At 36.9% G+C, this 8,398-nt stretch overlaps 1 pseudogene; it reads right to left on the bottom strand.

Moving 5' to 3' along the window:
- Positions 1 to 6,840: 6,840 nt before the first annotated feature.
- Positions 6,841 to 6,934, bottom strand: LOC130037082 (uncharacterized; annotated as a pseudogene).
- Positions 6,935 to 8,398: the final 1,464 nt, after the last annotated feature.

Here is an 8,398-nt window from a genome sequence, read left to right as displayed (position 1 = left end):
AACCACCAATGCCAACACTACTGTAAGTATGGAATCCAAAGTACAATAGTAAAAATTCAAAATGTGTTTGTCAAGGAAATCGGTGGGAATGCAGGAAGAAATGGGTAATTTGTTGGTGGAGGGATAAAGACACTGGTGGTGTGATTAGAATTGGAATATTGTATGACAAATCTCCAATATAAATGACTTTGAAAATCAAAATTGCCTAAATTTAAAAAAAAGGAGAAGTCAACTTACGTCTATATTTCAAGAAGGCTTGCCTTGGCAAATTTTGGCAGAGAGACCATAGTTGGTAGAGAGAGGGAGAAAGAAAGGGAGAGTTGACAGTTGGGAAGAGAAGCCTGAATATCGTGGAAGAGATGAAAGCTGATCTTAGAAGATTTGGAGCCATCAGAGTTTAGAGAGTTAAATGGTGAGAACATTGCAGTTTAGATACTTAAATAGTGAGATTGGTTTCAGTCATCAGCACTGTATACATAGAAAGACTTCAAAGACCTCACAGATATTCAGGCTATAATAACTATCAAGGGAAGCGTTTTTTTCCTGAAGCAATATGTAAGGATAATATATTGCCAGGAAGAATGATAAGAAGTTGGTTCTCTTTTTTACAGATTAATACATTAGAGATGAAAACTTTTATACAAAGGAATCTATCATCTTGTCCTGTTGCTCTGTTTTCTTGTCATCATTCCATTCTCCCCCATGACCCTACCTAATCAGGGCTCTCGACATTTCTCAGCAGTGTCACCACATAGCCTCAGAGCATGTGTTAACTGCAGGTAGCTCACAGCTCTCATGTTTGCCCCCCATCCAAGCCAGAGCCATCCTTCTGAAACCAAGGATATTTGCTGAAGGCCCATTCTTCCTTGAAGTGGCAGTCAGGGTTTACCTCTTTTTAATCATTTTGATTACAAATTTAGATGTATGTCACTATACTAGTGACAGGGATTTTCCAAACTATGGAAAGCATAAACATTTCCATTTCCCCCACGAATTTTGGGCTAGTTATTTTCTATCCACTGCTAATAATTTGTGATAATGAGGAAACAGAACTGAAGTAAAAACAGGGACATTTGTCAATTTGGTGCCATGACTAATCAGTCTTAGTATAAGTATATATTTCTAGAAAAAAAAAATGCAGAAGAAAATGAGTTGGTTGCTAGCAAAGAATGCCAAACCTCTGCCAAAAATTCTTTGAAAATAAAAATTCTGACTATGGACTGAACATGATTACAATTTAATGCCTCTTTTGCAGACCACAACACACAACAGGAGAGAGAGAACAAAAGGGAATGCCCTGCCACAGAGGCAGGGTGGGATGGGGGGGATCTGTGTGGGAGGGATACTGGAATACATGGTGGTGGAAAATGGGCACTGTCGGAAGAATGGGCATGTGATCATTGTATAATCAAAACCCAAGCACAAAAATTTGTAAATGTACAACTGTACATCATGGTGTTTCAGTAATAAAAATTTTAAAAAAATAAAATAAAATAAAAATTGTTTCGTCTGCCAGAGATCAGCAGATGAGAACCTGAATGAAGGCAAAAGATTGAATTGGTTGAGTTTTATTTTTCCTTGAGTATATTAATTTGATTTTGGAGTCAATTTATATGAGAGTTCATCAAGACACAGAAATTTTTAGCACTTCTCTTGTTTAAAAGTATAGTGATACACCATATCTCTATCTAACATTCTTTTTATTTCTGATAGTTTGACACAAAAGATACGTCATAATCATAGATAAATGTAAATTATTTAAATACTTTTTTGATTATTTAAAATTACCTTATAGAATTACATTATAAAATTTCATAAAATTTAAGATTATGCAGAATCAACTAGCATGTATTATATTACACTCACTACTGAAAGGCCTACTCTGTCATTCACCATTGTTCAGTTTTTCCACTTTGATAACACCTTTCCATCTGGTAAGTAAATAGTCTCATAGTTCTAAAGTTTGTTTTTATTGCTTTGAAAAGATCAAAATTATGTAATTTTCAACATTGGATGAAACTAGAGGATATCATGCATGTAAAGTTAGCCTTAGGGAAAGGAGCAGATACAGAGAGATCTTTCTCATATGTGGGATGTAAAGACACACAGCCAGGTAGCAACAAAGGTTCAAGAGCAATGCAAGGGGAGAACTGATCCACACAATTAGGTCAGGGGATTAGGAGGGAGGGATTCTGGGGGATTGGGGGAGAGGGAGGGTTTGTTATTTGAGAGAATGAGGAGTGTCATGTTGGAATTATGTGTATGAGAAACCATTGTTAATTGAATTATAAATCATAGAATATAAATAATGTTTTAGACGTTTGTCTGTCTCATTTTATTCTTTTAATTTGTTTTCTCCATATTCCACATATGCCTGAATTTGTAGGATGCCTGTCTTTCTCTGCCTGGTTTTTGTCACTTAACATAATTTCCTCATGTTATACATTTTATACACAAATAATAAGAAGAGTTCACTTCATACAACTGAGTAGTATTCCATGGCTTTACCACCTTTCATTTTCAAAATTTGTCGTTTAAAAGATACAAATATTGGTTTTAATAATGCTCTGGGGTTTTAAAAGTTTTAGTTTAGTGAAACAAAATATATTTTATTGAAAAGCCCTTAGAAACTTGTGAAACAGTTGTAGGGTGGAATGGAATATATGTTCAAGCGAGAACAGTCATTTAACAAAACAAGCAAAGAGAGACATAGAGAAAGGAAGCACGGTATTTCTTCAAGGGAGAACACAAGCTTGAGGAACAAGCCCACTCTGGTAGTTTAGGAATAAGAACTTGGATTGCTATGAACTTCACTTGTGCACTTTAGGGGAGAACCTGAGTGAAACTATTATAAGTACGTTCAGGATCATGATACACTGGAGTCTGCACTTGGAGTGAGGAGGGTAGAGAGTTCTTTGGGGAGATCCGAACTATAGAGAACAGTAATAGTATAACACGAATGATAGTATCTTACCGTGGGATTCCAAAAAAATCTTTAACAGTGGCGTCAGAAATGATAACATTCTTAGGTATTTGGGTTTCCTGTGGAAACAACGGGAAAGCTGAGTTTATGCTCTGGATGCCTCTGCCTGAAACAAGGTCAACAAGTCATGAATGAAAAATTTCAAGTTAGATGGATCAAGGATACTGATCCCAGGGGAAGGCTAGCTTTTGGGTGGAAAATTTCTACTGCTGGCCTGATGTAGGTTCTGATCCTGGGATACGTAACAGAAAGGAGGTAGTGACAGGTATCCTCAGAAGTGAAGCCTCTGAGACAGAATTCATTCATGCCAACTTATGGGTTATCAATGTTTGCTCATGGCTGCTACCATTATAACATGCCATTCAATGGTTTTGTGGTTTCAATTTACTGTGTCAATGTAAAGATGAAGTTTCCAAATGGAAGTTAAAAATCTGAGGCCCTCAAGATGATGAATTATGGGGAGGGGGGGAGCTGGAGCTATAGTACAGCAGGTAGGGCATTTGCCTTGCACACGGCCTACCCAGGTTAGATTCCCAGCATCCTGTATGGTCCCCCCAAGCACCGTGAGGAGTAATTCCTGAGTGCAGAGCCAGGAGTAACCACGGTGCATCGCCACGTGTGACCCAAAAACGCAAAGAATGATGATCTGGGATTGATCCTTAGCATTGCAAACGGCATTATTTTTTAATTTTTAATTTTTTTCTTTCTTTCTTGCTTGCTTGCTTTGTTGTTTTTTGGGTCGCACCTGGCTATGTACAGGGGTTATTTTTTATTTTTTAAAAAACTTATAATTTTTCCTTTTTACCTGTGGTTTAAAAGTAAATCTAAAATATTTTAAAGTAAATATATGTGAAGAAGAATAAAATTCACGGGAACTATTTAGTGTTGTTAATGATACAGGAGTCAGAATTTTGAGGTTAATTGTATGGGTATTGCATAAATAATTTTTCCCCATTACGTGGGCTGTCTTTCGATCATGGTCACCATTTTTTCTGAGTTGCAGAAACTTCTTAGTTTAATGTAGTCTCATTTGTTTATCTTCACTTCCACTTCCTTGGTCAGTTGTGTTTCATTCTAGAAGTTTCCCTTAGCTTTAATGTCATGAAGGGATCTTCCCACATTTTTCTTCATATATCTTAAGAATTCAGGTATGATAGTGAGGTCTTTAATACATTTCATCTGACTTTGTGCCTGGCACTATAAAGAGGTCTGAGTTCATTTTTTTTTGCATATTGCTGTCCAGTTTTCCCAGCACCAGTTGCTGAAAATACTTACTAGCTCAACTTCATACTTCTTGAGCCTTTAAGAAAGATTAGGTAATAATAATCTGAGGGCCAGCGTCAGGATATTTGACTATATTCCATTGATCTGAGGCCTGTCTTTATCTGAATATCATGGTATTTTGATTACTAAAACTTTGTAGTAGGGTTTGAAGTTGGGGAAGGTGTTCCCTTCTTCTTTTTACCAAAGATTGCTTTAGCTCTTCATGGGAGTTTATGGTTTTGTATGAGTTTTAAGAGTGTTTAATCTATTTCTTTGAAAAATGTTATGGGTATCCTTATAGAAACTGCATTAAATCTTTATAGAGCTTTGGGGTGTATTGCCATTTTTACAGTGTTAAACCTCTCAATCCATAAGCATGGGATGTGATTCCACTTCCTCATATACTCTCTTATTTCGTGAAGTAGTGTTTTGAAGGTTTTTTTTTTTTTTGGTATAGTTCCTTAACCATTTTAGTTGAGTCTATTATACTCTATTTTCTGAGGTATTATTTTGAATGGGATTGTTTTTTCTCTTTCATTATTAATATATGGGAAAGCCATGTAGTACCAGATATTGATTTTGTAATATGCTACTTTACTAAACAAATCTATTGTTCCCAGGAGCTTTTTTGTAGATTCTTTGGGATTTTATAAGTATAGTATCATGTCATCTCCAAATAGTAAAAGCTTGTGTTCTTCCTTTTTTATATGGATGCCCTTGATATCTTTTTTTTACCGAAATCTTATGGCAAGTACTTTAAGTACTATGTTGAATAGGAGTGGTGAGAGTGGGTAGCTTGTTTTGTGCCTGATTGTATTCTGGGATTCTAGTTCATTGATTTCTGCTCCAAGACTTTGGTTTTTCCCCCTTGAGAATAATGCTTGCTGTGGGTTTGTGGTAATTTGCTTTGACTAGATTGAGGAAAGTACTTTCAACTCCAATTTTGTTGCGAGTTTTTCATCATGAATGGGTGCTGGATCTTATCAAATGCTTTATCTACATCTATTGATATGATCATATGACTTTTATCTTTATTTTATTGAGATGGTGTATTCTGTTGATTGACTAGAGAATGTTAAGCCATCCTTGCATCCCCAAGCTAAACCTACTTGGTCATAGTGTGTGATCTTTTGTTGAGTTTCTGGATTCTCTTTGCTGGTATTTTCTTGAAAATCTTTGTATCTGTATTCATCAAGGAAATAGGTCTGTAATTTTCTGTTTTTGTGGTGTCTCTATCGATTTGAGTATTAGGGTGATCTTTGCCTCATAGAAGCTATTTGGGAGTATTTCTGTTTCTTCAATTTCCTGGAAAATCTTAAAAATGTTGGAAGCAGTTCCATTTTAAAGGTTTGAAACAGTTCAGTATTGAATCCATCTGGGCCATGGATTCTGTTTGCAGGGATACTTTTGACCATCATTTCAATTTCCTTGGTAGTGATAGGTTCAAGTATTCCAAATCATCTTGGTTCAGCCTTGGGAGGTAATTGGAATCCAATAATTTATCAATTTTTTCAAGATTCTCTCATTTCCTGCTGCAAAGATTCTCAAAATAATCTCTGATGACCCTATGGATTTCTGTACTTTCTATTAGGACACCCCACTTTGCATTTCTGATTCGATTTATTAAAATTCTTTCTCTTTGTTTCTTTGAGAGGCTTCTCATGGTTTATTGATCTTATTTATTTTCTCAAAGAATCAGCTTTTTCTTTTATTGGTCTTTTGGATTCTATTTTGGGATTCTAGCTCATTGATGTCTGGTACAAGTTTTATTATTTCCTCCCTCCAGCCTAGTTTGGACTACTTTTGTTGGTCATTTTCCAAAATCTTGAGCTCTAATTTATTCATGTAGGCCCTTTCTTTCTTCCTGATGAATTCTGGCAGAGCTATAATCTTTCCTCTTAACACTGCTTTTGCTGTGTCCCACAAGTTATGGTAGCTTGTGTCCTCATTCTCATTTGTTTCTGGAAACTTTTTATTTCCTCTTTGATATCTTCTCTAAGCCAATGGTTGTTCATTACTTCCCTTAAAGAAAATATTTCCTTGCTGAGCTTCAGTCTGTTTGATCTATGGAGACGTGACAAAGAAGTGTTGAAATCTCCTTCTAGTATTGTGTTGCTATCAATGTTTTTCTATAAGTCAATTAGAAGTTGTTTTTAAGTATTTTGCTGGTCTGTCATTAGGATCATATACATTGAGGAGGGTGAGTTCTTTCTGATGTACATATCCCATGACCACTAAGAAATGACTTTCACTGTCTCTGATAACCTTTAGCCTGAAGTCCATGTGGTCTGATACTAATATGGCCACTCCAGCTTTGTGGAGGTGATATTTTCTTGAAATCTTGTTTCCCAGACTTTTACCTTTAGCCCATGGGTGCTTTGATTGTTCAGATGTGTTTCCTGCAGGCAGCAGAATGAATGTTGGTTTCAGTTTTCTAATTCATCTTCCCATTCTGTGCCTCTGAATTGGCACATTTAGTCCATTGACATTGAGAGAGATTTTTGTGATTGGGATTTGTTCTCTCTTTATGTAGAGTTTTTGTACTTGTGGGGATTGTCTTAGCTTAAAGTAGACCTGTTCATTCTTCTTGCAACAAAAATATGGAATGCTTTACAAGTTTGCATATCATCTCTGTGCAAGGACCATGCTCATCATTTTATCATTTCAATTTTAGTATATGTGTTAAACTTAGTAGGAGTTAATTTTTCCATATTTTTCTCTTCTTATTACATTAAGTGTTGTCCTTCCTCACTCCTATGGCAGACAATGATTCCTAATCAAGGAATGTATTTCAAAGCAGCATGAATAAATAGATTTAGAAATTTAATGTCCCAGAAAGAAAAATATGGTTTTTACCATATTATCTTTTACCATACCCTAGGCATCAGTTTTACAAAATAATTCTTTTGGAAGATGGGATATGAGTTTGTTTAATGTCGTTCCCTGAAACCTTAGTTAAGACCATTAAACTAGAGCCTTTGCTTTTCTCGCCTCAGTCTCGTGTACATCTCCAGGAAAAGGTGGATGGTGTTGTCTGCACTTTGACCACCTTGAATGTATGTAGGATTTTTCTCCTGAAGGATGAGGTGAGAAGCATATTGATGATTTCATTCCACCTTATTACAAGTTCAACTTGAACGGAAGGTGAGACTCATGTGGCTCCTATAAAGGACAGAACAAAGGGTCTCATGAAGTTTAATGGCCAACTGATATTAACAACATAGATGACTCATAGTAACCTGTGTGCATCTTTGTGTATAGTGAGTTTCATATCTACTGATAGTGATTCTCAGTCATGACACATGGGCAAAACAGACCTGTAATTAAAAATCTAGTTCTCTGAGCAGAGTGGGCTCTCTGACGTGATTGAACAAGTTTGTAGTAATTTATTACTAAGCACATAAGTATTTTCAATGATGCGTACTTTTCGATCTAAAATTAATTCCAAATATGTCTAAAACAACAGTCTCCTGACCTCGCACCTGGCTTTCCTCACTGGGGCCCCTTGGAGATGGCGGGGTGAGATTCCCTCACCGCCCTGAGCATAGCCCCGGCAGCTGAAGACCTCTGCAACCAGCCATAGGTACGCTTAGAGACCACTCTTCCCAAGCTTGAAGGAGCCTCATGCATGAAGGAACTGGAAGAGGAACCCAAATGTGCGGGACCAGGGCATGAGATCTCCATGGCTGCTCAGATCAAGAATGTGCCCGCTCCTTCCAGATCCCCCATCTTCTAGTAATTAAGTGTTACAACCACGAACTACCCCTGGATCCATGTAATTCCCTCAATAGCCAACATCCAGAGACTGGATCTTATTTAGAAGACAGCAACTCTGATTGTCCAGTTCTCACTCTCAGAGAACCTGGTAGGCTTCTGCGAGTATCTTGCCCACATGGTGGAGTCTTTGTTTCTGGTCAGTTTCTTTTGAGGTACAGAAGCTGCTTAATTTAAGATAGTTCCCTTTGTTTATCTCTGCTTCCAGTTGCTTGGCAAGTGGCGTGTTATATTTGAAGATACCTTTAGCTTCAATGTCGTGGAGGGATTTGCCAACCTTGTCATCACTGTACCTGAGGGATTCTGGTGTGATGTTGAGGACTTTGACCTATTTTTATCTGACTTTTGTGCATGGTGTTAGGTAGAGGTCTGAGCTAT

Source organism: Sorex fumeus, unplaced genomic scaffold, assembly GCF_029834395.1.
Source record: "Sorex fumeus unplaced genomic scaffold, SorFum_2.1 ptg000070l, whole genome shotgun sequence".
NCBI lineage: Eukaryota > Metazoa > Chordata > Mammalia > Eulipotyphla > Soricidae > Sorex > Sorex fumeus.
The sequence above is the reverse complement of the archived record's forward strand: the minus strand, read 5'-3'. Positions and strand labels throughout refer to the sequence as shown.